The 8,668-nt window shown below is 33.2% G+C and overlaps 1 long non-coding RNA gene across 1 annotated transcript; it reads right to left on the minus strand.

The window, feature by feature from the left end:
• Positions 1-771: 771 nt before the first annotated feature.
• Positions 772-1,622, minus strand: LOC148970740 (uncharacterized). The gene is made up of 3 exons (XR_016147745.1): positions 1,512-1,622; positions 1,000-1,087; positions 772-872 (listed from the first exon to the last, which is right to left on the minus strand). It is a non-coding gene; the product is annotated as an uncharacterized LOC148970740 (long non-coding RNA).
• Between the last annotated feature and the right edge of the window lie 7,046 nt (positions 1,623-8,668).

Below are 8,668 nucleotides of genomic sequence, written 5' to 3' on the forward strand. Positions count from 1 at the left end.
GCACTGAGACGAGAGAGGTATTCATAGAGAGGTATTCATCAACTCATCTTTGTTAAGGGAATAACATAGTTTAATATGGAACAAAATGGTGGAGTGTTACTATAAAGGGATAGTCCACTCAAAAATTAAAATCGTGTCTTAATTTACTCACCCTCAAGTTGTTATAAACCTGTATGAGGTTTTTTTTTTTTCATCTGCTGAACTGAAAAGAAGATATTTTGATGAATGTTGGTAACCAGACTGTTGAGAGTAGCCATTGACTTCCATAGTGGGAAAAAAAAACTATGGAAGTCAATGGCTAATCTCAACTGTTTGATTACCGAACTTCTTCAAAATATATTTTTTTGTGTTCAATATAAGAAAGAAACTCAAACAGGTTTGGAATAACATAAGAGTGAGTAAATGACAACATCATTTCATTTTGGGTGATCGATCCCTTTAAGAGCACATAGTCATTAAAATATGAAACTAAATTAATAACCCTTTGTGTCTAAATGTAAAGGCCTTTTCAGGGGGAAAAACATTCATCAAACCACTGCATGAAAAGACAAATAAAACTGATGGCCGGTTATATAAATTAAAACTAATATAAAATGTATCTTCTAACTGTCTTTTTTCTTCTAAACTCTTAATTTATCTTTCACTTTCTTTTCTCCAACCCTTACTTTGTTTCACTGTCCTGACAGTTTTTCATGCCTTTCTTCTTGCCAGATATCAACTGTTTGAAGAACAGTTACACTGTTAAACAAGAATCACATCAGAGATGAAAATACTTACAAAAGATGTCATGTAAAAATCATTGTGGTCCTCCTCGAAAAGTAGTGGTAGGCCATGATGAAGAACGCTGTTCGTTCCGCATTGATATTAGATTTCTGCAAAGTTATAAAAATGTATATTGAATAGCACTCGTTACTAGCAAAACGTCAGAGCAAAAAACAACAGTAAAAGCAACATATGTTTTGCAATCGAGACATAATTGTGATATGTCGATGAGCTTACGTCATTTTGAATCTGCTGCAGAATCTTAAGTTTGGAGCCAATATCTCCAGATTTAGCCTTGAATTTATTGATGAAACGTTGAGCGAATCTGTCACAAAATAAAGACAAAATAAGGTAATAACTGCTTGTTAGTTACACTTCTTAATTAATGCGTCATGTAATTAATTTTCATGTGAACGACACGTGAGCTTTGAACTTTCTAGAAAGAAGGAAAGTTACGTTAGCTGCTATCTAGGCCGCACAGCCAGGGTTTTTACATTTTAGATAAACCCCAAACTTAAACGATTAACACAGCATACAAACTGTAACTAATATAAAACACGTGTTCAGTAAAAATCGTTTTTTAATCTAGTAACTTATGCCGCTTGTCTCAACTGGTCTCATTCGACATAAAACTAACGTTACTTCAGTGTGTCTTTTCCTCTTACTGCACAATGAGCAAAATAAATTCTGTTTTTAAGCTATACAATGACATTAAAGTTGATAAATAGTTGTTCAAGAGGCTAGCATACCTAGTTTTGCTGCCGCATCCATTCCCGAACACGAGCTGAAGTCCCTCGTCGATCTCGTCTCGTCTTGACGTCTTCCTCAAGTTCAACCGTCCAATTGCGCAAATGCGCATGCGCGAGTTGAAAAAAAAAAATAATAATAACCGAGTTGTTTCGTCTTATGCTGAAACTTAATAACCAAAGTAAATGTATAAAGATTTGTTACTAAAAATATAAAGGACTGTGAAGTAGCAGCCGATGGGCTTGCTTTTTATCTTCCTTTAAGCGTGCAGGAAAAAAAGATTCAGAACCTATTAACTATATATTAACCTATTAACTATTTTCAAACTAATTGTATGGTATTTACTAAAAATGTTGTTAATTTCACTATTATTATTATTATTACTATCCAAATTCTGTGCTCCAGAAATTTTCAACAGTGTGAAAATGCCTTTAGTACAATACACTTACCAAACTTAAGTACAATGTACTAGATTTGTTTAGTTTGACTATTGCATCCACCTAAAAGTTCACAGTACACAGTGTAATCAAGTTAAATCAACTAAGTTTCTAAAGTAAGTTAAATTCACTAGTTTTTCTTAAGTAGAATCAGCAATTACTTTTTACAGTGTAGATGAGCTTTTGCACGAGAGAGAGAGAGAGAGAGAGAGAGAGAGAGAGAGAGAGAGAGAGAGAGAGAGAGAGAGAGAGAGAGATAATCTCACACTCTTGTGGCAATAGTTGTTGTGTGTGGATTACGAACATCAAACCTTAAATCTCTACATAAACTACAGGTAGATCAACTTCTGTAAATCTGTAATCATTCTAATCGACTGCAAAACTATATAATATACTTTATATTCATCAAATAATCCTGCAAACAGACAATATATCACAGCCTCCACAACAACTATTCTCAACTCTAATAATAATCATAAATGTTTCTTAATCATCAAATCATCATATTAGAGTGATTTGTGAAGGATCGTGTGACACTGAAGACTGATGCTTAAAATTCAGCTTTTAACACAGGAATAAATTGCTCTTTACTTATATATTCACATAGAAAACAGATGATTTACATTCTAATAATATTTCACAATTTTTACTGTATTTTTGATCAAATAAAAGCAGCCTTGTTGAGCAGAAGAGACTTTACACACCTGTATGGTAGTGTAAACGGGACCTTAATAGTCCTAAAATAGTGTGTGCGACCAGTGATTGTTCAGATTGTCAAACTATTGAACTAAAGTCCATCACTGAAGCATTCTTGCCCTCGCTCGTCCACACTGCCATCCCTCTTCCTCTGACAGCAGCACGAGCTGAGCTGAGATTGATGAGTGCTTAGTGAGTGTTTAGCCACTGTAAACTCTCTCACACACACTGTTTCTGTCCTCTGATGAACGAGTGTTGCTCTGATTGACGCTGGTCATCTTCTGCACGTGGAAATTAATCCCATGAAACTCCAATCAGAGGAGTCTCACTGGTCAGTCTGTTGCTTAGCGACCGTATCCCTCCCTGGCCTGGCCATCACACACACACACACACTGACCTCTGAGCCATACATCAAAAACTCAGTGGCCGTCTCCTCGTGTAATGTCCCCATTCATCTGACCCGCGCTTTAGCCGTATCGTTCTGCTCATTTCACCTCAACATCTCGCCTACATTCTTTCTTTCCTGCACCAGGAAACACACACACACACACACACACACACACACACACACACACACACACACACACACACACACACACACTTTCCTAATTCTTTACTAGTACGATTAACCATTATCTTGGCCATTAAACTGTTCTGGTAAATTATATTATGTTATATTGTCACTATGATGTAATATAACGTTCATAATTTGATCAAATTTGAGTATACATACAGTATATAATGACAATTTTGACTAAAAATATGAGGAAAATATTTCATATTTTTTAAATATCTAAAATATAAGGGAAGAGCAAAACAAGAGCAAAATAGATATCTATCTGACAAAATTATATAGCAAAACTTTAAAAAATTATATTATATTATATTATATTATATTATATTATATTATATTATATTATATTATATTATATTATATTATATTATATTATATTATATTATATTATATTATATTATATTATATTGATTCACAAATATATGATTCCCATTTCAGTTTAAATGCAATTTGTTTCTCTGTGTTTTTTGACGTTGCAGGATTTTCCGAACTAAAACTTCAAATATAAAAAAGTTTTCTATATTATATTATATTATATTATATTATATTATATTATATTATATTATATTATATTATATTATATTATATTATATTATATTATATTATATTATATTATATTATATTAATTCACAAATATATGATTCCCATTTCAATTTAAAAGCAGTTTGTTTCTCTGTGTTTGTTGACGTTGCAGGATTTTCCGAACTAAAACTTAAACCATAAAAAAGTTTTCATTGCTTAAAATAATATAAACTTTAAATGTAATTTAAAAATATATATATAAAAAACTTAAACTTATTTTATTTCAGCTAGCTGCCAATGCAACATTTATATACTAAAATGTCCTGAAATAAAAGTTAATAAAATCTATTCAGACATATTTATTTTAAAATTAATAATGTAAATGTTGGCGGTCTAGTGTTAATAATGAGATTTTAAAATCCTGATTACTTCTGAATGAGTTGTTTTAGTTAAGTTATAAACTATAAACTAAACTTAATCTTGATGACCAGTGTGCGATATTTTACAATATATGGTGCAGATATTGATTTCTTTGTGATGTGATATTAATGGATATATAATCATATATGTGTTTTGCATGTTTTGTCTGCCATATCATATTTCTGGAGTTGTTCTAAACAGAAGACATTTGTACGTGCGGAAAGATACAGTACTAGATATCATGTGGTTATCTGAGTCAGTTATGTTTGTTTTTGCAAATGTTCTTTTTGTGTTTAATATTTTGTTTTTTTCTCTCTGAATAATAACTCTCTCTGCTCCAGAAACTCGTTTAGTTTAAACTCGACAGCAATCCATTTTGTTTTGTGCTTCGCTAAAACTGATCTTTAATTCTCCCTGCAGCTACTGAAATTGATGAGTTTTTCATAATTATTCCCTTTGCAGCTTTTTAACTTTTCATGAGAGAAGGAGCAATTTCACTGCTTTATTGTGTTCTGCAGAGAAGTGAGATATAAGATATTGATATTTGTGTGGTTTATATCCTGCGCTGCCTCCAATGTTTGATACAAAAGTGCATTACACATTCAGAGTGGTTACAAAAGGCCTGATTCATCACAGGTGTTCACTAATAGCTTTGTGTAGTTAAACTTTACAGATTTTAGTCTGTTTTTCTTAAGCAGCAAAATTTTGTGTATGTGTGTGTTTCAATGCATGCATTAGTTAAAAATACATTTTAAGGACTGTGAAAGCGAGAACTGTTGCAGTGCTTCTGTAACACTAGTTTAGTGATAGTTAACTGTAGCACTAGTTTAGTGATGGTTAACAGTAGCACTAGTTTAGTGATGGTTAACCTTAGCACTAGTTTAGTGATTATCAACTGAAGCACTAGTGTAGTGATGGTTAACTGATGCTCTAGTTTAGTGATGTTTAACAGTAGCACTAGTACTCATTTAGTGATGGTTAACTGAAGCACTAGTGTAATGATGGTTAACCTTTGCACTAGTTTAGCGATGGTTAACAGTAGCACTAGTTTATTGATGGTTAACAGTAGCACTAGTTTAGTTATAGTTAACTGAAGCACTAGTGTAATGATGGTTAACCTAAGCATTAGTTTAGTTATGGTCAACTGAAGCACTAGTTTAGTGATGGTTAACCTTAGCACTAGTTTAGTGATTGTTAACTGAAGCACTAGTGTAATGATGGTTAACAGTAGTACTAGTGTAGTGATGGTTAACTGAAGCACTAGTGTAGTGATGGTTAACTGATGCTCTAGTTTAGTGAGGTTTAACAGTAGCACTAGTACTCATTTAGTGATGGTTAACTGAAGCACTAGTGTAATGATGGTTAACTGATGCTCTAGTTTAGTGATGGTTAACTGAAGCACTAGTGTAATGATGGTTAACTGATGTTCTAGTTTAGTGATGTTTAACAGTAGCACTAGTACTCATTTAGTGATGGTTAACTGAAGCACTAGTGTAATGATTGTTAACTAAAGCACTAGTTTAGTTATGGTTAACAGTAGCACTAGTACTCGTTTAGTACTCGTTTAGTGATGGTTAACTGAAGCACTAGTTTATTGATGGTTAACAGTAGCACTAGTTTAGTTATAGTTAACTGAAGCACTAGTGTAATGGTGGTTAACCTAAGCATTAGTTTAGTTATGGTCAACTGAAGCACTAGTTTAGTGATGGTTAACCTTAGCACTAGTTTAGTGATAGTCAACTGAAGCACTAGTACAATGATGGTTAACCATAACACTAGTCTAATGATGTTTAACAGTACCACTAGTGTAATGATGGTTAACCTAAGCATTAGTTTAGTTATGGTCAACTGAAGCACTAGTTTAGTGATGGTTAACCTTAGCACTAGTTTAGTGATTGTCAACTGAAGCACTAGTGTAATGATGGTTAACAGTAGTACTAGTGTAGTGATGGTTAACTGAAGCACTAGTGTAGTGATGGTTAACTGATGCTCTAGTTTAGTGAGGTTTAACAGTAGCACTAGTACTCATTTAGTGATGGTTAACTGAAGCACTAGTGTAATGATGGTTAACTGATGCTCTAGTTTAGTGATGGTTAACTGAAGCACTAGTGTAATGATGGTTAACTGATGCTCTAGTTTAGTGATGGTTAACAGTAGCACTAGTACTCATTTAGTGATGGTTAACTGAAGCACTAGTGTAATGATTGTTAACTAAAGCACTAGTTTAGTTATGGTTAACAGTAGCACTAGTACTCGTTTAGTACTCGTTTAGTGATGGTTAACTGAAGCACTAGTTTATTGATGGTTAACAGTAGCACTAGTTTAGTTATAGTTAACTGAAGCACTAGTGTAATGGTGGTTAACCTAAGCATTAGTTTAGTTATGGTCAACTGAAGCACTAGTTTAGTGATGGTTAACCTTAGCACTAGTTTAGTGATGGTTAACTGAAGCACTAGTACAATGATGGTTAACCATAACACTAGTTTAATGATGTTTAACAGTACCACTAGTGTAATGATGGTTAACTGAAGCACAAGTTTATTGATGGTTAGCAGTAGCACTAGTTTAGTTATGGTTAACAATAGCACTAGTTTAGTGATGGTCAACAATAGCCCTAGTTTAGTGAAGATTAACCGTAGCACTAGTTTATTGATGGTTAACAGTAGCACTAGTTTAGTGATGGTTAACTGAAGCACTAGTACAATGATGGTTAACCATAACACTAGTTTAATGATGTTTAACAGTACCACTAGTGTAATGATGGTTAACTGAAGCACTAGTTTATTGATGGTTAACAGTAGCACTAGTTTAGTTATAGTTAACTGAAGCACTAGTGTAATGGTGGTTAACCTAAGCATTAGTTTAGTTATGGTCAACTGAAGCACTAGTTTAATGATGGTTAACCTTAGCACTAGTTTAGTGATAGTCAACTGAAGCACTAGTACAATGATGGTTAACCATAACACTAGTTTAATGATGTTTAACAGTACCACTAGTGTAATGATGGTTAACTGAAGCACAAGTTTATTGATGGTTAGCAGTAGCACTAGTTTAGTTATGGTTAACAATAGCACTAGTTTAGTGATGGTCAACAATAGCCCTAGTTTAGTGAAGATTAACCGTAGCACTAGTTTATTGATGGTTAACAGTAGCACTAGTTTAGTGATGGTTAACAATGGGCTCTATGCACAGCGTTATTTCCGGTGAAGGATTAAGGATGCTCGATAACTTCCGCCGATCGTAGAGTTCAATGCAATACCGAGAATTTATATTGAATTTTATACTCCATGGTTATACTACTGAAACGTTAGTCACAAAAACAGATAAAACAGACACCCCTCGTTGTGTTTATGCTTCTTTTTAAAATTATATTAAATAAACATAACTATATATAAAATTACATCTAAACGTATGTACGTTTCGTTTCAAAGACGAGAGGACAGTAAATATTGAAGACTCCGGTTTTCCTCCCCTTTAATCTACACAACCGGAAATGGACGAGCATCCTTACGTCAAATGCGGAACTTATGCGTGCATATAGCCCATAGCATTAGTTAGCCTTTGCTGTATTTGAAAAGTGTTAGTCACTTATGAGGTTTAGTTGTGATTAAAGCTGCTTTAGATTGTTCCTCATTAAGTGTTTACACACAAAACAGACACTAACTGTTGAGAGGATGGTCTGATCTACTAATCCAAAGGTTTCAGCATGTTTAAGTCCCTATTAGTGGCTGCTAACAATAACCAGATCTGGTTTTGTCCAGATGCTTTGAGAGAGATCTATTAGCATTTTCACTTGCAGAAGGAGATTTTGATGTTCAACTTTCTTTTGAATTTCTATAAAAACAAACTAGGCTTGAAGCTCTCCAGTAACCACAAAGGTTACGGTAATTTTAGTTAATTGCAAAGTTACTTACAACCCGTAACTAAATGAAATGATATGAGATTATATACAGGCCAAAACTATCCATTAGTCGAAATCACCGTGACCTTTATTTTGTATTGGGATTACAGTAATCTCTGCACATATTCACATTATCCATTACTGCTCAGACATTGTGGGTTCATTTATTGTTATTGTTGGTGAAGAAATCATTATGTCACAAATAATGTATATATATATATATATATATATATTGGCAAAAAGGCAAACTACATCTACAAGTTTTATTAGGCTATGAAAATAAAAAAAAATGCATAGAAAAAAAGCTGACTGAAAAACAGCAAGATAATCAGTTAATATTTGTTGGTTCTCTCTTGCATGTGTTCGTAATTTCTTTGTATGATTGCCGGCACAATTTATAATTTTTCATTGCATTATTATCACAAATAAAACATTCGACTCCAAGCACAACTGTACTTAAAAAATCTTTTAATATTTAAATAAATGGTGAAGTTGTCCATTTTCCTTGTCCGGACATCACTCTTGGCCCTATATAATAACAATATGACTTCATATAATAAAAATACTATGCATTTATGCAGAGGTCTAAAAGGCAGAATGGTTTTGTTA

The sequence above is a fragment of the Pimephales promelas genome, chromosome 19 (assembly GCF_988280905.1).
Source record: "Pimephales promelas chromosome 19, fPimPro1.hap1.1, whole genome shotgun sequence".
NCBI classification, from domain to species: Eukaryota; Metazoa; Chordata; class Actinopteri; order Cypriniformes; family Leuciscidae; genus Pimephales; species Pimephales promelas.